At 38.6% G+C, this 22,544-nt stretch overlaps 1 protein-coding gene across 1 annotated transcript in view; it reads left to right on the top strand.

Annotated features, from left to right (window-relative positions):
* Positions 1-22,544, top strand: part of AKAP6 (A-kinase anchoring protein 6) — a 434,750-nt gene that overhangs the window by 372,958 nt on the left and 39,248 nt on the right. The window lies entirely within an intron of this gene.

Below are 22,544 nucleotides of genomic sequence, written 5' to 3'. Positions count from 1 at the left end.
GGTTAAGATGCATAAAAGCTGCTTAAAATAGTGCCTGCTTAGCACAAAATGTGAGTTTTATAATTGCCAAAGCATGAACTTGTGTATTTTTAAAGCACTTATACAGTAGAGTTATAGCAAATAGAGACAATTCCTACATAGTGCTTCCATTTGCTTTAGGAGAGTTGCAATGCATTCCAGAATAACTGCATTATCTTTTACTTGGGCATACTTCTATCTAGGCAAGAGTACAGGAGTTTTCCCCCCCTCTCAAAAGTAGGACAAAAAGGGGGCAGTCAGTATATTTTACAATTTTGCCCTTCGACTTACAGAAAGAGACATCTCTGTTATAGAAGAAAATCAAGCCTAGATGTTTAAGGATGCCTCTCCATGTTAGGTCTACTCTTCAGCTTTTGAGCAAGGTAACAAGCAGTTACTTGAACTCTGTTTACTTCACCATCCTTTGTCTCCCTGAGCTTCTTTGTTAAGTCCTCCTTTTACAACCTCTAATTACCCCAAGATTCTTGCTCCCACCCTGATACATACAACTAGGCCTTCGTTTAAGGAGGGAAATTAATTAATTAATTTAAAAATATTTATTTATTTATTTTTATTGGAAAGTCAGATATACAGAGAGGAGGAGAGACAGAGAAGAAGATCTTCCATTCACTGAATCACTCCCAAAGTGACCACAACGGCCAGAGCTGAGCCAATCTGAAGCCAAGAGCTAGGGGCTTCTTCTGGGTCTCCCACGTGGGTGAAGGGTCTCTAGGCCTTGGCCCGTCCTCAACTGCTTTCTTAGGCTGCAAGCAGGAAGCTGGATGGGAATTGGGGCCACCAGCTGCTAGGCTACTCTGCTGGGTCCCAAATTTATTTTTTAAAGTTGAATTATCAACTAGCTTGCCTAAATTTACGACCATGTCTTTCTTTTCCACTTAGTAGTATTTGGTGGGGCAGATATTGAGGCACATTGTGTTAAGCTGTGGTGTGTGACAGTAGCATCCAGTGTTAGGGTGCTATCTCAAGACTCAGTTGGTTCCACATCCATTTATCTTCCTGCTCATTCAACTGGGAAAGTAACAGCAGATGGGCCAAATACTTGGGCCTCTGTCACCCATTTGGGCAGCTAGAATGTAGTTGCTGGCTGTTAGCTTTGGCCCATATCTGTCTGTTATAGACCTTGGGAAGTGAACCAGAACACTGAAGATTGATCTCTGTGTCTTTCTCATTCTTTGTTGCTCTACTGTTCAAATAAGTAAATGAATACATAAATAAATATCTTAAAATAGTATTGTGTGAGTACTTTCAGTGGATTCTGTGGGTTGACAGTGTTATGCTCTAGGTCTTGCAGCATGTAATCTTTGATGAAGAATTTTTCTCTGTCTGATATTCTTTATTTGACAATTTAGGTTCTTGAATTGAAAAGATTCTCTTCAACTCACATTCTTTTCAACCCTAGCATTCTGTGATTCTGGAATAGCCAGGTTTTTTTTTTCCCATGGTAAACTTATTCGATCACAGAGGCCATTTAATTTTGCTAAACATCACTTTCAGTTTGGCACAAAGTTTCTATTCAATCTAGCCAAATCTGCATACCAGGATTCATGTTTACTTTATTGAAAATGATGCTTCAAAACGACAAAAGCATCATTTGAGCCAAAGTTGAAATATTACTGTATTTGTCACCATGGTGGCAAGCTTTCGCTCTTTACCCATTTCCTTTCCAAGATTGTCATATCTCTATAATTTGAATGAGAGAGGAAAGGGACTTATTAGGAATTTAGGATGGCAGCATAGATAGCATGAATATATTTCTATTGGTTTATAAAGCAACAGACTTTTTCAATTACTATTAAAATATAAAGAAAACCAATAAACTGTTGGTACAGTCATTCCAAGCAAATTTTCAGGTATATAAGAAATAAAAGACAAAGAATTCTTAGATACAATGAACAACCAGAATGAAGAGTCAGGTGATTTGAATCTAACAGACGAGATCGGGCGCGTTCAGGGTGCTATGGCCGTAGACTGAATCTAACAGAATTTACCAGAAAATGCAAATAAAAGCCCAGCCTATTCTTTTCTCATTTCTCAGGAGAATTAAAAGTGTTCCACAACATATATAAAGGCTTTGTATATCCTTGCCTGTCTTTGTTATCAATCTTCTATATCATTTCTTTTGAGATTTGTATTGTATTTTCTAAGGATATAAAAATAACTCAGAGTTAGTTTTTTTAATAATTTTTCTCTTAGCTCAACTTTAGTTCCTTTTATTCCATGATTTGTATAAAAAAATTTTAGGAAGTTTTCTTTGTATTGGCTTTTGGATAATTTTCTAATAATTGTCACATGGAAATTACATTCCTAGTGTATATTCCAAACCCTTGGTGGTCTGAAAATATATTTACTTTTACCTCACATTTAAACAATACCTTGGCTCAATAAAATATTTTGCTAAGAGAAACATAATCTTTTTCGTGGATAATATCATTGTTTCTACACTAATATCATAATTTCCACCCGTATCTGGAGTCAGGGCAGAAACAAAGGGAGAAGCCCTATCCAGCCTCCCACCCATCCCAGGTCCCCGATGTGAGGCACGCTCCAAGGGTGCTGCTCAAGCAGTTTTGATAGTTCAACAGTTCTGAATTGCTGCCAATTTCGCCATTCCAATCACAATGAAATCTCTTCAGAATCCATTGGCTGACATAGTCTCTTCATGGTTGGGATTCTGAGATAAGCAGTTCAGTTGGAGGGATCTCCAAAGAAACTTTGTGAAAGGTGATCCCAGACCTGATTCTTGTGTGTGCTTGCCAGTACAGGGTCCAGCACAGTCTGTCGCCACCGTCAGCTTATGCACATGCTGCTGGTTGCAATTGCTGGGTCAGTTCTGTTTCCAGGTGAACCGATGGGTGTTGTAGTCCAGCCCAATCCTGCCCACTTCATACTCTGCCCTCATGCAAACCAGTGGGAGAAGTACAATCTTTTACCATCAAAACTGTTCATTATCTTTTTGACTTATCAAGAAGAGATCAAGTTATCAAGGAGAGATCTAAATTTTGTTACCCACTGTAGTGTTTTAGTTCCTATTATGTGATATTTCTCCTCTCTCTCTCTCTAATCCTTGGGGTTTTTGCTGTTCTTGTTGTTGTTTATTTATTTATTAGCTGGGAACTTGGTGAGTCGCAATTGATTTAAAAACAAACAAATTCTGGTATGGATCAGGAAAGTGTCACCCATTATTTGGTCATAAATGTTTCTCCAAACATTGAATTGCCACGTTTTGGTAGTCCTACTCTGTAGATTTTACATTTGTTAGACATTCTCCTCACTTAGAAGTTGCATTTTCATTTCTTTATTCAGCAAATCCCAAGGAACTCTTAAGATTGTTTTCTGTTTTTGTTGAGCCTGAGTTCACAGATTGTTATCTTTGTTGCAACTTTCAATTCAATAAGCATTCTTTTTATCTTTGTGTGATGTTTACTGATCTTTCAGAAGGACCCTCCTCAGTGCCATGCATACAATGTCGTTATGCACATTTTCCTGGAATGAACTGATATTTTTCGGAGGTTTTCTTTTCTCTTGTATTATTTCAGGAAGAATCTGTTGCACTCAATCCCCACATTGTGCCCTCTTTGAAATGAAATTTCTGCTGATATGTGTATTCTTTAGGAGGGATTTTTGTTACGTAGAAATCAATGTTGAAATAGGTGCTCTTTGACAATTTATAAATTGCTCCCTGTACAAATATTTAATTCTGGATACCAAAGGAAAATGAAAAATTTAGATTATCTCTAGTTTGATTAAAATTTGTTGAAAAAATATGTATGAGTTAGCAAATTGTCTATTGATACTGAAGTGTAGGAGTCATGTTTGATGTGAGGTGAGATTGAAAGCAAACCAAGGAAGCTACACTTTTCTCATTCACCAGAGATGTACCCTGTGTTTCAGATCAATGGGGTGGTATTGTAGAGTGTACATCAACCAACCTGCAAAATGAAATTCCAATATGAGGTACCTATTCTAAAACATATGAATACATCCTATTGCTTTGAACTGTTGCAATTACATTGGTAAGGCAGATTTTTTTTCCTCCCAGGTTTCAAAAAGTGTAATTGACAAACAAAAATTATATATTTCTGTGTGCAACATGATATTTTCTTCTTCTGTCACTGCTTCTTTCTTTTTTTCCAACAGAGAGGGAGGAAGGAAAAGAGAAAGAGAGATATGATGAAATCTTCCATCTTCTGTTCACTACCCCTAAGCCATATCTCTCAGTTGTGTGGTAGGGACACACAAACTTGTGCCATCACCTGGTGTCTCCTAGGGATTGAATTAGCTGGGTGCTAGGTCAGAAATGGGAGAGCCAGGACTGGAAGCAGGCATTCCGCTAAGGGATACAGCATTTTGATCACTGTACCAAAATCCTGACCTCTGTTACTATTTCAACACTCTCTTTTTTAGCTTTTATGCTAGAGTTTAAAATGATCTGACCACCACAGGGTTAGGATATTATGAATCTGACCATATTTGTACATTTACAGTGGGTTTTATATTTTCAAAAATTTTTCAATTGTTAGCAGCATCTTTTTTATCTTTACCTTTAAGAACTCTCTTTAGAATGTCATGGAAGGCAGTTCTGGTGGTGGGAAAGCAGTGATGAATTTCTCACTTTTTTTTTCTGAGAAAATATGTCTCGTTTCTGAAGGGTACCCTTGCTTAGCGTGGTTTTGTTTACTTGGTTGCCAATTTTCCTTTTTCTTTCAGAACTTTGACTATATCCTACCACTGTCTCCTAGCATGTAACGTGTCTAAGTAATCATTTATAGTTGCAAGTTTTTGTTTTTGTTTTGTTCTGTTTTTCTGTGAGATGATTTGGTTTTCTCTTAATGCTTTCAAAATTCTCCATTTGATTTTGGGAGCCTTTCTTTCTTTCTTTCTTTCTTTCTTTCTTTCTTTCTTTCTTTCTTTCTTTCTTCCTTCCTTCCTTCCTTCCTTCCTTCCTTCCTTCCTTCCTTCCTTCCTTCCTTCCTTCCTTTCTTTCTTTCTCTCACTCATTCTTTCTTTCTTTTTATAATTTGTTTCAGTGAAGATCTGTTTATGTGATCTGTTTTGATATTCTTTAAGATTTGTGTATCTGCTTTGAGTACCACCATCCCTTCTGGTGGACTGGGAGAGTTGTAGAGGATGGCTCAAGTGCTTGGGCATCTCAACCATGTGGGAGACAGGAGAAGCTCCTGGAGCCTGCCTTCAGACTAGCCTAGTTCCAGATGTTGCAGCCATTTGGGAAATGGACTAGTGGACGGAAGATCTCTCTCTCTGTCTTTCCTTCTCTCTCTGTAATTCTGCTTTTCTATTAAAAATAAATCTTTAAACAAAATGCAAAAATCACATGTGATTTTAGCATATGTAATATATGTTACATATAATATATATTAAATATGCACCATATTATATATGGCACATATTATATGAACCATATGTTATGTATAACATATATATGTTATACACACACACATTTTTTCTATTTGGACATTTAGATCCCTTTCTAGATTTGGGAAATTTTGTATGGTTGTTTCCTTGAATATGCTTTCTTATCATTTTTGTCTGTTTTCTACTGCCTCTGAGACTCTCTTGTTCACATTTTGCTTCACTTCTTGATATCCAGTAATACCTATAAGCTTTCTTCACTTGTCATTTATTTTAATATTTTCTTACATGGTAATTGCAAATGAACTTTCTTTGAGCTCACAAATTCTTTTTTTTTATATGAAAGTGAGTAAGAGTATTATTTCCAGATTGTTTCCTTCATGTTTAAAGGGGGTTAATAAGGGAGAAGGCCCACCCAATTTCTCACCTAACCGAGGTCCCGGATGTAGGGAATGGTCCGAGGTTCTTGCTCAAATGGTTTTGGTATTTCAACAGTTATGAATCACTGACAATCTTGCCACTCCAAGCACGATGAGGTCGTTGAAGAATCCACTGATTGACATAGTCTATCATAGAGTCTCCATTTGCCCTGTATTTCGCTGCCACATATAGCTGAGATGGTTGACTGACCTGTTCTGTCTTCTGTGTTAGGGTTCTGAGTCCAGCATTTTGATTGGGGAAATCTCCAAAGAAACTTTGTGTGAGGTGTTCTCGGACCAGATTCTTGTATGTATTAGCAGGTACAGGGCCTGGCTCAGTCCATGGCCCTGATCAGCTGGTGGTTGCAATTGCTGGGTTGGTTCTGTTTTCAGCCCCGACTTCCTTCCACTGGAACTAATGGGTGTTGCAGTCCAGCCTGGTTCTGCCCAGCACATACTCGGCCCTCGCATAAACCAGTGGGAGCTGCACCTTGTTGGAGTGACCCATACTAACTCCCACTGAGCCCACCTCCTCTCCTGGTTTCCCAGTTTGTGTAGCAGTAGTCCAGTCTGTCCCACACCCCATTCCACCCCAGCCTCTGTCCTAGTTTTCATGCCCTCCTGTGAAAGTGGTAACCCAAGAGGGAAGAGCCCACTATTTCCCTCCCAGGCCTCTCCTACTCCCAGATTATGCACTCTCCAGGTTGTCCTGTGGTTTGACTTGACAGAACTAGCCCCCAGTGCCAGCTTCTGCCAACTGATGCTGTGGCTAAGCCCACACAACCCTTACCCACTCTAATTTTGTTTGCACCAGTAGTAATAATCAGCCCAGGCTGGCTTTTTCCTGATCTAGTCCACCTGAGGCGTGCAGGTGTTGTAGCCCTGCTTAGTCTGGTCTGCCCCTATCCCAGCCCACACTCTCCAGCGGGAGTACCTGTCCAGCAAAGGAACCACCCTTTATTCCTCTGCCAGCTCTGCCCCCTCCCTTCCTGGTTCTCACATATGTTGATTGGGCACTGCAGTCACTTCCGGCACAGGCAATCTCACCTTGGTATTCCGTATTGTGCACTAGTCTTTGTTGGGCCCGAGCCTAGCTCAACCCACACTGTTATGGTGCTTGAATTTGCCAGTGGATGATGTGGACAGATTCAGCCTGGTTTTCCCCTGACCCCTGCCAAATGTATGCCAGTGGGTAACTTTCCATGGCCTGTTCTGGGCTGTTTCCTATCATATTTCTTGCGCTTACCTGCCAGGTCTGTGTCCTGCCAGAGGAGTTGCCCAGGCTCCTCCATCAGAACCTCTCCCAGTGACAGGTTTCATGCATACCGGTGGGTCCATGAGCCAGCCCTACTCAGTTCACCTCCCGTCCTAGCAGGAACAGGAGCTCACAAATTCTTTATTGACAATGCTAATGAAGATTGTCATTGTGTGTGTTCACAGCTTCAGAATTTCTGCTTTGATATTTTTTTTCTTACAGTTTTCATCCTTCTATAGAACTTTCTTCTTTTTTGTGTGTGTTTTTTTCTCCACCATTCATTTATTTTCCTTTTTTCTCCTATGACTCACTGAATATCTTTGGCAATTATTTTGCATTTTTTTTCTAGGTGGATCGTAAGTCTTCATTCCTTTGGGGTCATGTATTGCTCCTTTAGTTTGCCTCTTTTATAGTGTCGTATTTCCTGCAGTATTCAGGATATTTGTGACCATACATTTATTTGTGCATATTTGAAGAAGTAGATAACTTTTCCAGGTTTTCAAATTAGTTTTATCAGGGAAAGTTCTGTACCAATTAGCCAGATTCTGGGTATAACATCTGTTGGATCCATAGGCAGACTTATTTCATGAGTCTTCAGGCATGGTGGCTTGGCTAGTTTAATAAGTAGGTTGGCCTGGCACCTGAGTCCATAGGAGCCAGCCTATAGCCTGGATCTATGAGATTAGGACTGACCTAGCATCACTAAGGTGAGCATTGAGCTGGGTTCTACTAGTCTGAATCTAAGGTGTTTGTCAATAGGGACTGACTTCCATCCTGGGTTTGCTAGAACTAAACTGATCCTAAATCTGGGGCTTTCCATCTTCTGATTGGGCCAGGAACTTGGGTCCATGGGGATAGCCTGCAACCTGACTTTGTAGGGAAGCATCTGGGTCCTGCAGCTGGCCCATAGCCTAGGTACAAAGAGGTGGTCCTGGAATCAGAGAGAAGCATCCCAGACTTGAAATAAACATGAAGCCTGGGTCCACTGAAGTATGAGGCCACAGATGCTGGCCTGGAGATAGGTATGCTGAAATGTATATCTAAGGTGACCAGGGCTATGCTTCTGTCTTGAATATAAGCTAATCTGACACTGGAGAAGACTTCCAGGCTAAGTCCACTTGAGCTAGCCTTGGGGCTATGGGGGCCAGCGTGATACCTGAAGTTATGGAGACTGTCTTCTTATAGGAATCCCACACTCATGCACTCACTTCCCTCTCCTTCCCCCATATTGTGATAACTCTTCACAACTGCTCTGCGCAGGCTTGGGTGAACAGTGAAACTGATTATGTGAACCTACCCTTCCTGCCCTCTCCATTGTGTCTTGTTTGATTTCAGTACTAAATCTAAGAGTTATAATCTCTCACCTTTTTTTCTTAATTCTCACAAAGGTGTTTTCATAAGTGGATAGTGGTATACGGTGATATGTTTTATAGGAGATGAGCTCCAGAAATTCGTTTGTTGCCATCTTGCTAATACCTTCTTAGGAGGTCAAATGCGTTAGAGACCTCAAAGTTAGCGATAATAGGATTGGGAAGGCTTTGCTGATTGGGATGTCTAAGAAGGGAAAGACCTTCTCAGTTTGCCCTATGGTGAAGAGCCAGTCTTTTCCTGTAGTACATCAGACCTCAATTTCCCATTTACATAGGGAAGAGAATATTCCATGAAAGAAATTAAAAATAATGTAATATGTGTAAGAATCAGGAATTGTGCTACTTAGAAATAAAAGATTAATTCAATATTATTTTAAAAGCAAATATGGGCCCAATAATATGGTGGACAATGCAAGGGAAACTGTATGAGCCATCTATAGTCTTCTTTCAAGGAATGCAACATTTCAAGTGATGTTTAGAAAAGTAAACAGGCAAGTACAATAGGATGTGGTAAATAAATTGTTAGAAGATAACATGGTGTGCTGTGGGAATTCCTTCAGCGGCACCTGTGTGTTCTTAAGGCAAGAAATGAGAAAACTTCTAGGGTAAGGGACTCTAAATTGAGATTTGAGAGAAATACACAGGAATCAGAATAGCATGTGGTTGTATAGAAGCCTATAGGAAACCGATTAAAGAAATCCCTGTGTTGTGTATTTATTTGCATTTTATTCAGATATGCGTAGATAGCAATCTATGTACCTTATCAGCAAACTAGAGCATGTAAGTTTTAAAAACAGAAACTGTCTTGAAATTTTGTTTGTTTTACATGCCCTTCATAGTACCAAGGATATTATCTTGGAGTCACAAAATAATCACAAAGTACTTAGCAGGTTGTAGAATTTTTGCCCAAGATGAGACTCGATAATACCCAGCTAGCTCAGCCTCCTCATTAAAAAGACAGGAAAACTAAGTCTGATAAATTAAATGACTTAACCAAGATCACACAACCAAAGCCAGATGGCAACCTGCATCTTCTGAATATCAATGTGGACCATGGTCCAATAACGTTCAGTGGGTTATCACTAAGGTCTTTGCAATTTTTGAATACCAGTGTTTGCTCTATAATGATAGATAACAAGTTATCTCATTTGTTGAATGAAAATTTTTAAATGGTCATCATGAGAGACATTGTGATGAGTAGGAAACATAGAAATACATATTAATAGTACTCAGTGCTATTTTCATCAGAATTAAGCAGCTGACAATGAATCCTGTGGTACTGGAGCTCAGAGATTTACCATCCTGACCTGCAACAGCTTCTCCTTTCTAGTGGCTTACTCTTGGGAGTTCAAATCACTGTGGAGTTTGTCTGCATTTTTCACCTTGCATTTATGTTGCACCTTTATGTGGGGAGCTTAAACAGCTTTACAGACATTAGCTCATTAATCCTCTCAAAACCTCTCTAAGACAGGGCGGAGGCATAAATCATTATTCCCATCAGGAAAAAAAAAATTACTAACTTAGCTCTCTTAATTTCACTGATGCTCTAAGCTGTGGTTAAAACCTAAGCTAGACTCTGTATATTTAAATAAAATATGGCATTCTTTTTCCCAAGGATATTTTTCTTCCTTTTTTGTGTGTTGAATGTCATGAGGATAAGTGCACAAACAGATTGACAAGTCTGATTTTGAAATATCCTTTGGGGGAGTGGAGAGTTAGCTCAGGTTCTTTTTTCCCCTTGCGTCCTCTTCCTCTTGTGAAGTGCCTTTCTTTATTACCCTTCAGTCATGACCCAGAAGAAATGACTTTTAGGAATTAGAAAATATTGTATGATATAGTCACTCTTTTTATCCGTCAGCTAAGACCACCAGCGAGAGGGCCAGTGAGTTTCCATTCATCCGTGCCATCCTAACTCTTCCTGAAGTCTTGGTGCAGCACATGTTAAAGCTTTACCAAAGCAACTATGGAAGTTAAATTTTCAATCTTTGTGTTTAAAACACATGGTTGTCATTGTTAAGTTATTTGGAGTTAGACTTTGAAAATATAGCAACATAATAAATAAACCTTTAAAAAAGATTTATTTATAGAAATATAGCAACATGACCAGAATCTGAGAATAAGCAAAGTTGTTCCATGCTTTGTATGATGGCAACAACATTCTTATCTGGTTAAAGCCACCATTCCAGAATTAAAGGCAGAAGGCAAATATATAAAAAACATGGTAAAATAATGTTTTATCACCCCTAAAAGTTTATGAGAGCCAACCTGCAGCTCATTTGAGGTATACCTTATGTTGCGTTTTGTTTATTTTTATTTATCTCAGAGCATGAGGCAGGCTTTAGTAAAGGTCCCATGGCCTGAGGCAGAGTGCCAGTGGAGAGAGGATCACATAGGGAGTCAGGAAGCAGAGAGAGAAGTTATACTCACACTCAGAATTTTGGAACAGCTCTCCTTTGACAACTCAGAGGTATGCCAGCCCCTCAACCCCTTGCAGTATCCTAAGCACTTCTCACTGGGCCTCAATGGCTAAACCCTCTTAGTTCTGTTATATTTTACGTTCATGTTTAAATATCTGCGTGAGAGCGGCTGGCACTGTGGAACGTAGTTAAGCCTCTGCCTGTGACACCAGATCCCATATGAGCTCATTTGAGTCCTCGCTGCTCCACTTCCAAACCATCTGCATGCATCAGTGCCTGGGGAAAAGATTATAATGGGCTAAGCATTTGGGCTCCTGCCACCCATGTGGGAGACCTGGCTGGAGTTCCACCTGACCATTTTGATCATTTGGAGAGTGTACCATCCTCCCTGTCTCCTTTTTATGTCACTGCCTTTCAAAAAAAGTAAATTTGTAAAAATATCTGCATAAGTTTTGGGGGCCAAATTCTATTTAAAACACAGTCTCTTCAAGCTATTTCATCTTCCAGGTGTGCCCTTCATGATGATTCTTTTCTCATAGATTTTATAAAATGAGGGTGCTGTACTGTACTTTGTCATACAGAATTCTTTTTTTCCTCAAGACTGGTGTGCACTATCCTGTGACCTGGCTATTAAATACTAAAGATCTGTTAAAACAAAGGTGATTTCAGGTACCCAAGAGAAAAGGGTTTCCTTCATACACTCTCCAGAGTTAGTTTTAAATGTTTCCCATGGAATCAGTAAGAGATAGAGCCACAGTGGATATTATAAATATATTTTGAAATAGAATAGTGTGAAAAGAATGGTGATTATGTCTTATCTGCTTATGAATAGAGTAATTGTTGGGGTTTAAGAAAAGTGCTTTGTAGTGTAATGGCTGAGTTGCATTCATACCCAATACCCTTTTCCCCTTGCTGTTAGAAGTTACCTTTCCATAATTGCACACTAGTTTAGCATCCTAACAATAATAGACATGTTTTTAAAAGATTATTGCCAAAAGTGTGTTCTTTATTCCGGAGAGACTCTGTAATAGATACCAGCATTTTAGTAATGATACAAGCAATCTGTAAGCTATTACAGTTTTCTTTAGAGTAACTTAATCTTCATATTGTTTCGTATGTCTGGAATTTTAATAGTGTTTTTAATTTAGAAAAAGAAGTATATAACATATTACTAATTACATGTGAATATGAACTAAGCACAGGGTCACTGAGCTTAATTTTTAAAAGCAAACATATTTAAAAGTACTTAACCTAGTGTAGGGAAACTAACAAAGAAATTAAAGAATGCCACACAGGGATAACGACAGCTTTCATAGACTCACACAGTGAGGGTCTGCATTTGTAGAATGGTTATTATATTTTGATCCACAGCTTTGAAAAGGCTAGAAGGAATAAAAATATTCCCTTCCAACTAAAATATGTGTGTGTGTATTTTAAACGGAGGTAAGTACACACTATTAACAATGAACTGTGAATTTGATAAAATGATGTTAAGTATTTTTCTTGGTGATGTTATTCATCCAAGAGTCTCCAGTAACTTGCAGTATTAATAATCCTGGTGACCTTTAATAATTTAACTTTTGCTTGGTGAAATTATAGGATTATAGGAAAAAGTAAGATGTACTTCAAGTAAGAGTAGTTCAAAAGCCATGCCACTCTTACCAAAGGAGTAGAGTTGACTGTAGCATCTTTGGACCTTACTCATCTGCTGACCAGGCAAACTAACTGAGCTGTGATGATTTTTCTTAATTGAACAGTTTTGATTTTAAATGGTTGTTCAAAACAATTTGGTGTTTGAATCTAAGCTCACATTGACATGTACAGTTTCTCAGCTAGCTTGGAATACAACCCAGCTCTTTGCGAAGGAATCAATAGAGATGTGCTTGGTGAACTAATTCAGGGACCTTAATGCTATTTTTTAAATTTGGCTTTTACATTAAGTAAATCAGTTTGCTATTTTGAAAGAACTTATAATCTACTTAAAACTGTCATTCTCTGTTTCTGACTTGCAATTAGATGGTATTTCCAAAATGCCAGACCTAGATTCTGCTTCTACCGTCACCATAATAAAATGTGACAGCCAAGATATTATATCAATACCTTTTCCATAATTAGCAATAAGGATCCTGCCAAGGGTTAACTAGTAAAGTTTCATAAACGTTTTTCTACAAATGATCCTGAAGGCAGTATTACGCTTTCAAAATCTGCTACTGTACAAGAGACTCATGACAACTGAGAGACAAATCTGTGAGCAAAACTGTTTGGAGAGAATAGTTTTGTACTATATGATATATGTTATGTAAATGAGCTTATTAGGGCCCTCATCTATTTTATTATTGGTGACCAATTTAATAGAGGCATTTAAAAAACAATATTTCTGCCTGACTCCTAAGAAATGAAGAAGATACATTGATATAATTGAGAGCAAATGATTGCATGTCGTGCCATTTAATCATGTCATTTTTCAATTGCTATTTTTTGCACTTCACTGCATGCTTATAGAATATTTAGCTTCAGTATAGATTAAGTCTCAGGGTTTGCCAGTGGACCGAGTCTGTATTGGCTGACGTTGTCTTTTAAGTTTGGAATCAGTTAAAATAACACAGATGTCATGTACCTGTTATATTCCTGAAATATGTGAGTCATCATTCATACTTTCATTTGCAGTATCTTTTGCTATCTTGAAAATTTACTTTACAACTTCAGGGTAGAAATTCTTATTTGCAAAGTTTATACACCAGAGATAGTTAAGCACACAATTGGCTCAAGAACAGAGCTGTCAGGATCAAAAAAGCAGCTTACCCTTTGCTAAAAATAGCTGTTTGCTAATGAATGTTTCCTATCTTTGTTCAATCTCTTATGTCTTATCAAATGTACATCTTCTTTAGGAAGGAGATTACTCCTGCCACCTGTTGGAACAGGAGGTCCTTGAAAAGAGGAAGATTGTTTGGTTCGCTGATGTATCTCAAACAACCTAGGAAAAGCAATGTAACAGACTATCTGTGTGGGTCCGCTTTGGATTCAGACGACCTGGATTTAAGCACCGCCTTTGCTGGTTTTTAGTTCCTCTGCTCAGTTATTTAATTTCTCTGTGTCTTCAGCTCCTCATTTCTAAAGTAGATGATACCAAGTAGCTGAAAAACGTATGATAAACATAACTACTTAGTATTAAATACAGTGTTGTATAGTATTAAATCCATAGTATTAAAACAGAGGGAAAATGAAAATGGCTCAAAAATACTATTAAGAACACAGTGCTGTATCAGTTGATAAGTCCCACTAATTTTTGGTTATTTGAATCTTTATTTTGTATTGCTTCAGATTGTGTTTGTGTGTGTGTGTGTGCGCATGCCTATAATCAGAATGATCTTTGGTGAATTCCATGAAATACATCTGATGACAGAACTGTTACTTTTCTACTGACACCAATAATGGAATAAATTGTGGTTTATTTATAAATATATATTATGTTATATTATACTATACTATACTATACTTAAAAAAAAAACAGTGAAGATGGCCCAAAGCCTAAGCCCTGAGACCCTGTACCTGTGTGGAAAACCCCAAAAAACTCCTGGCTTTGCATTGGCTCAGTTCCAGCCATTAGGGAGTGAACCTTCTCTCCTGTCTATAAATCTACATTTCCAATTAAAATAAGTCTTTTGCAAAAAGATATAGTCATAAGTCAAACTTATTATTGTGATGATGAAATTTATTTAACATTCTTTTTTTCCACATTTGTTCTTTAAGATCTATAGCCTTATTATTGTGCTTTGCTGTTTATGTTTCGTATTTCTAGAAGTAGGACAGCCATGTTCAAATTTTACTGTGTTACTGTTATCACATAACACAATGTCTGATCCACAGATTGAGATTTACAGGTTCATAATAATTGCTCTATCCCAGGAAACTTATACCCATTATAAAAAAAGAAAAAATATCTATGTTTCTATTTAAATTTTTAAATTTGTTTTTATTGGAAAGGCAGACTTTTACAGAGAGGTGGAGGAGGATCTTGAGCCATGATTTCAGCACCATCATTGAATGATTGGTCATATCATAAGCATCGTTGTCATGACTTACCTTAGAAAATCGGTGAAACCTCTGATTACATTGTCAGTTATGTGGTTTGTAAAACATATTAGCCTTTCTAAGAGCTTTTTTTCCCCAAAAGCAGAATTGTTGAACTAAAATTCACATTCTGTAAAATTAATTCCAGAACATTTCTAGCATCCCCTAAAGAAACCTTTACCCATCAGCAGTCATTCCATGACCACTGCTCAACTTTCTGTTTCGATGCATTTCCTTTTTCTGGACATTTCTTTTTAAGGGAATTATATTGTATGTGACCTTCTGTCTGACTTTTTTCACTTAGGCAAGGAACTCAAGGTCCATCCATATTATAGTATATAATAATATTTCATTCCTGTTCTATATCCAAATATATTTTTTCTATGGATATACAATATTTTGTTTGTATAATCAAGTGTTGATAGATTTTTGGGTTATTTCAGCATTTTTACCATTATGAAAAATTCTGTAATAAATATTTGTGCACAGTATAGGGTTTTGCATGTCATATGCTTTCAGTTATCTTGAGTCTTTGCCTAGGTGTGAAATTGTTGGATTGTATGGTAATTGTAAGTTTGGCTTTTTGAGGAAATATAATACCATTTTATAATGTCCTATTTTTCAGTCCCACCAGTAATGTGTGAGGGTTCCAATTTCTTTGGATCAACTCTTCTTTTAAAAAACAATATTTATTTTTATTTGAAAGGCAAATTTTGCAGAGAAGAGAAAGCAAGAGAGAGAGAGAAAGAGAGAAGAGAATCTTCCATGCACTTGTTCATACTCTAAGTGGTTAACATTGATTGTAGTCCCTAACCTCCTGGCTACTACATTGATTCTAGACCACAACTTATAATTTCTACTTTTATGCTTATAAAACCAAATCAACCCAAACCTAGTCTACTGTGTTTTGTTATCTGAGAACTAGACTATTTCCAACAGACTAATGTTCTCAAGCTGTAGAGATTGTTGGAATCACCTGTAGAGACTGATCATTCATGGCTACTGATACTCACCCAGAGTTCCAGATTCCATAGCTGTAGCATGGCAACATAGGGTCTGTCAGGTGTTTTGCTTTTGTTTGTTTTTTTTTTTTAGGGAGATATTGAGGGAGAAGGCCCACCCAATTTCTCACCCACCCCAAGTCCCGGATGTGGGGAATGCTCTGAGATACTTGCTCAAGTGGTTTTGATAGTTCACCATTTATGAATTGCAGCCAATCTTGCCACTCCAAGCACGATCAGGTCGTTGAAGGATCTACTGATTGACACAGTCCCTCATAGAGTCTCTGTTTGCCCTGTATTTCGCTGCCACATATAGCTGAGATGGTTGACTGACCTGTTCTGTCTTCTCTCTTTTCTTGGTTAGGGTTCTGAGTCCGGGATTTCTATTGGGGAAATCTCCAAAGAAACTTTGTCTGAGGTGTTCTCGGACAGATTCTTGTATGTATTAGCAGGTACGGGGCCCGGCTCAGTCCATGGCCCTGATCAGCTGGTGGTTGCAATTGCTGGGTTGGTTCTGTTTTCAGCCCCGACTTCCTTCCACTGGAACTAATGGGTGTTGCAGTCCAGCCTGGTTCTGCCCAGCACATACTCGGCCCTTGCATAAACCAGTGGGAGCTGCAGCCTAGTTGGAGTGACCCACAATAACTCCCACCGAGCCCACCTCCTCTCCTTGTTTCCCAGTACGTGTAGTAGACTAGTCCAGTCTGTCCCACATTCCATTCGGCTCTCGCACATGTTGATGGGTATTGAAGCTTAGTTCCATCCAACCAGCTCAACTATCCAGCCCTCACGGATGTTGTTGAGTGCCTTTCTGTCTAGCCACTGCAGCCTCGGTCCTAGTTTTTGTGCCCTCCCGTGGGAGTGGTAACCCAAGAGGGAGGCTGTCGGGTTTTTAATAAGTGATTTATTTACTTATTTTTGTTTGAAAGGCAGATTTGCAGAGAGGAGGAGAAGAGAGAGAGAAAGATCTTCCATCTGCTGGTTCATTTCCTAAATGGTCACAATGACTATAGTTGAATTGATCTAAACCACGAGCTGGGAACTTCTTCCAGGTCCCCCACATGGGTGCCTGGCCCAAGGTCATAAGCAGGGAGTTACATCAGAAGTAGCACATCCAGGACATGAACTGGCACCTATATGGGATGTTGGTACTGGAGGCAGAGGGTTAGAAGAATGCCAGGCCACAGTGCCAGCCCTGAATCTGCAGTTTTCAGGAGTTCCTGGTGAATGCAGTAAGTTTAGCTTGAGAATCATATCCTGAGGACCTCTGTTCTAGAACGTCTAGCCACACACATGACAAAGAGATGACAACTGCTCATTTCATGAAATCCAAGTGGGAAAATGCTGACATAGAAAATACAAAAAGAAAAAGAAGAAGAACACGTGGAGAAGCATAGGAAAGTCTTATATTAGGAGATGGAGCTTCCCCCTTGACTTATTTAAATGAGAAGAGCTTGTCTGTTTCCTCCAACAAGATTGAAGGCAAACACGTTATATATGTATATCATACTCTCAGGGTATTTGGCACATGGAGGGCATATTTGGTATGTTAAACAATCAGCTGATAAGAATGAAAAAAATCTTTGCCTTTATGAATGGAATTGCTCCTTTAAAAAAAAAATCACCTAGAGTCCAATGATGTTGTTGGAAGTGATCTACCAAGTGATGCTAAGTTAATGTACTGAATAAATCTATGTAAGAAATTTTGCAGATAAGTTGCTTTGGAGTTTCTCAGATTTACTTCTCCAATTTTAACATATGCTTAGTTGTAGTGTCTTGTGAATATCATTTTATTTTTTGCTATTACATTTTGTTTACTTATCATCTATAATAGTGTGATGTGCATTCTTTTGTTAAATAGATGTTTGTATAATAATGTCAAGTATGTGTGTATGCAACTGAATATTCTCTTACTATGCAATGTGTTCATATGTATGCATATTTTCATGTATAATGAGGAATGAAACACCAGTATTGAAAGATTTAGCTTCCTTAGTGTAAAACTAATATGAACAATGATGCTACATCAAGTTTAGCTAAATAATATGAGTAGGTAAAACAGTTGAGAAAGTTGAGATAGTCAGGAGAGAAATAAATACGTAAATGAAAATAATACTCCTATGCATCACCATTGGTAAATTGTTAGTCAGACTGGTCAGACTGACTGTTTATAAATGTAAACCAAACACCTGCTGGTGGCACTTTTATAATGTGACCCTGTAAATTGTGTTTAGAGGCTTGGAGATATGATTATTATAAGGGAAAAAAACAGCTAGAAATTGATATTATTTTTCACTACTTGTATTTTTATGACTAATCTGCCTATTTAGTAACACGAGGAAACAATTTAAATTAAAAAACAAAACACATAAGAAATTTAAAAGCAGAACCCTAAATTGTATTTCAACAATTGAGTTCAGAGATGATGCTAACATAACGACTTCCATACTATCCTATGTAGATTTGCAGAAAGAAAAGATCCAGTAACAAAACTAAAACTAGGTGATGCCACGGTGTATCACTGCCTAGAGCACCTGCATTCCATACCTGAGTGCCGTTCTGAGTCCAACTAACTCCACCTGTAACCCAGCTCCCTGCTCATGTGCTTCGGAAAGTGGCAGAGAAGAGTCCACTTATCTGGGCTCCTGACACATGTGTTGGCAACTCAGAAGAAGCTGCGGGCTCTTGGATTTGGCCTGGTCCTGCCTATTGCAGCTGCTTGGGGAAGGAAGAGCGGACAGTTGGCTCTGTTAACCTGCTCATTCTCTCCCTCTGCCTCTTCCCTTCCCCTCTCTCCCTGCCACTCTGCCTCTCAAGTAAAATAAAATAAAAACCTACTGAAATGAAAGGCATCTGTAGTCACTTTGTTAGATGTCTCTATAGTTTGCTGTACTTTCCTTTCGTTGGAAATTTACCTTGCCTCTTGTCTTTACAATTTCCTGGTTAGGTAAATAGGAATGTTGTGCATGGAGACCAACACAATCCCATTAGATAGCAAGGAAAATGCTTATAACTAGCAAGAATGAAAAATATTGCAAACTTCTCTGTGCCTTACGTCCTTTTCCAGGTGCTTCACTTTCTCATTTTCTTCAATACACTTATTACTCCTGGTTCCAAGATTGCTAATTGTTTCCCACCTTAACATGACCCTGGGTCTTGTAAAACTACCAGCACCCATCTTGCAACTTCAGGCTCCCATCCCTTTTCCTGAAGATTTCATCAACTCCTCTTACAGCAATTTGCACATACTTCTGATGGTACTTTCCTCTCTGCCTTACACAGGTGCCTGAGTGCTTAACTCTGGCTCCCCACTGGTACTCTCAGCTTCCTTGAGGCAAGGCAGAACAACTTGCTCCTTCACGTGTCTTCTATTCCTGAAAGAATGGGTAACAAATGGAAGGTGTAGGTTTTACTTCTCAGCTGTCTTCGTAATTCTTGGCTTGAATTTGTATTAAAATTATATTTCCTGTAAAGTACAGAGCAAAACAGTTGTTGTTACTGGTTCCTTTGTAGTTACACATAACATTTCTTAATGCCTACCTTGTCATGGGAATACAGTAAGTTTTGATTCCAGGAAACATTACCAACAAATGCGCTGATTTTGTTTTGATTTGGTTTTTTTAAGATTTACTTCATTTTTTAATATAGAGTTACACCGGAAGACAGACAGACAGACCCTCCATCTCCTCATTTACTCTCCAAAGGACTGCAATGGCCAGAGCTGAGCCAAGCCAAAGCCAGTAGTGTCCTCCATGTAACCCATGTGGTACTGGGCCCAAGGACTTGATCAATTGCCTGCTGCTTTCCCAGGTCATAAGCAGGGAGCTGGATTGGAAGTGGACTATCCAGGAGACAAACTGCCCATGGAATGCCAGCACTGTAGGCAGAAACTTACATGATAAGCCACAGCACTGACACCAAGTGATTTTACTTAGTATGTAACTTTTATTAGAAATATGTGTGTGTAGTCATGGCTGTCATAGAAATCCACTCTGGTGAAAAATGTTGTTTTATCCATATACCTCCCGGATCTAAAAAGGTACTTAAAATACGTTGACTATGTAAATTACTCAGATGTTCCCATATTTTTGAACTATAATATTCATATATATTTATGTGTGTATATATATATTTAAAAGACACAGACATATTTTATCTGCTAGAGCAGATTCAAGCTGAAGCCAGGAGCTAGGAACTCAACCTAGACCTCCTACATGGTTTGTAGGGACCATCTTTTACTGTATTCCTGTGTACACAATGAGCTGGCTAGGGAGGCAGGGAAACCATTGGTGAAACCAGTGCTCCAGTATGGACGACAGTATTGCAGGAGATTCAAATGTGCTGTGCCACAAAGTTAGCCCCACAGTATTCATCTGGACTCTTTGACGTTAAGGTGGAAGTGCAGAACATTTGGATGCTTCAGTACTAGATACACTCTGGACATTAATAAAAAGCAACATGGCCAATGAAAAGTGTACCTAGAAGCCCACAGATGTCCCATTGATCAGTTTTGGATGCATATGCCAGGTGAACAAAGCTCATTTGGGTTGCTGTGAAAATGTCACACACAATGTTGGAGCTGCACTTGGCCTAGGTGGCAGCCATTGCCTGTCTTCATTTGGCTGAGAACATTAGAAGGGTTTTTTTTTTTTTACTTGAGTTATGCATATATTCCAGTTCAAAAACAATGTTACAAAATACAGGCTTGTGACACAGAAACATTTTTTTTTTCTAGCCCTTTATTGTTAGCAGATTAAAAAACAAAACTGAAAACTCAAATTCTTGATATTCATTCTTGTAGGGTTCACTTAAGTCAATTTCAGTTGGTCATAGTGTTAACTAGAAGTGTTTATAATATTGGCCAAGAATGGCAAATATGTTTTTACAATGAGAGAGCAAATTGAAGAATGTGTGTTTTAAGGGGAAAGGAAAGAGAGAGAGAGGAGCGGGTGAGTGAGAGACAAGGGGCAAAGAAAGATAGCTGCACACTGTATGTGAGTCATGGGGGCATAGTTAGCAGGATTTGAGGAGGAGGCACTGACAACAATGTCTCTTGCTTTAGTAGACCCGCAGGCTTTTTTTCTTAGGACATCTAGAGGTTTCTCCTTACTCAGCTCTGGTCTAATGAATAGCGTCAAAAAAGAAATTTGTCCGGCCCGGCGCGGTGGCGCAAGTGGTTAAGTCCTCGCCTTGCAACCCCGGGATCCCATATGGGCGCCGGTTCTAATCCCGACAGCCCCGCTTCCCTTCCAGCTCCCTGCTTGTGGCCTGGGAAAGCAGTTGAGGACGGCCCAAAGCTTTGGGAACCTGCACCCGCGTGGGAGACCCGGAAGAGGCTCCTGGCTTCGGATCGGCATAGTATCGGCCCATTGCGCTCACTTGGGGAGTGAATCATCGGACGGAAGATCTTCCTCTCTCTCTCTCTCTCCTCTCTCTGTATATCCGCCTTTCCAATGAAATAAAAATAAATCTTTAAAAAAAAAAAAAAAAAAAAAGAAATTTGTCATACCCAATACTTGCATCAAGAGTTGCATAGGAAAATAGTAATGAATCCTAGGAAAATAAATAAGGATAAGTTCAGGAAACATAACTGAAACTGCTGCACTGGTATAAATTGAATAATAAAATTCCTAGTCATATTTTGCCACAAATAGAGGTTTGGGAGTTTGTCATTCACCTTATTTAGAATTCAGAACTATTAAAGGTACAGGGCTCTCTCATTACAGAAATAATAGAATTCCAGCTATTACTGAGTTAGGGTCATTTAAACGGCAGAAACGCTCATTCCATCGATGAGTGGAACATCTGTGTGAAATGTCCACCTGCTGCTGATCTACTACCTCCCAACTCCACGCACATTTCAATGAACTGCACTTAATCATTTTAAGATTTCTTCTAATGAAGCCCTATCTAGATTAACATTTTAAGCACAAACACTTTTAGGCATTAAAACTCTCACACTAAATGAAATTGCATTGTCTTGTTTACCCCTGTTGATTAATAAGCAATCTGTTAACTGTTAGAATAGTCCAATTGTGGCAATAGATGGAGATTAGCAATTCAGTGATGTTTATAGATATAATCATCCTTTCTCCTGAAGGCTTTGAATTAGAATATCACTTACACACTATCCCTAGGCAAAGAAAGGATATAATGTTTTTAGACATGTATACCCACTATTTTGCTGGAATTGTTCAGCTTAGGGTCACTGCAGTAATACAAATGCTTCTGGGGGCAAAATGTTATTTTGCTGCATGCTTATCCTTCTTAAGTAGTGTGAATATCTATTAAGGGAAACACAGCAACCAATACATAGTGCAGTAATAATCCAGTGTCTTAATTTCTGTCTTCAGAACATTATTATTTTGTTAATCAAGCTTTGGGAGAAAAATAATGCTTAAGTTTTCAGATAGCAGCTTTTATATATCCAAATTCCTTACAACCTTACTTACCTTGTTCTCAGTCAGTAGAAAAACCAACCTCTTTGTCTCAAAGAATCTAATGTTAAATTTGAAAAGAAAATCCATTTGCTTTTGGAGAATTTTTCTGTATTTTGTGGGTTTTTGAAAGACCTTGAATTAAAGCATATTAGTCCACTTGAC

This window comes from Ochotona curzoniae, unplaced genomic scaffold, assembly GCF_017591425.1.
Source record: "Ochotona curzoniae isolate NIBS_2020 unplaced genomic scaffold, NIBS_Ocur_1.0 scaffold_4701, whole genome shotgun sequence".
NCBI lineage: Eukaryota > Metazoa > Chordata > Mammalia > Lagomorpha > Ochotonidae > Ochotona > Ochotona curzoniae.
This window is presented reverse-complemented; position numbering and strand designations above follow the sequence as displayed.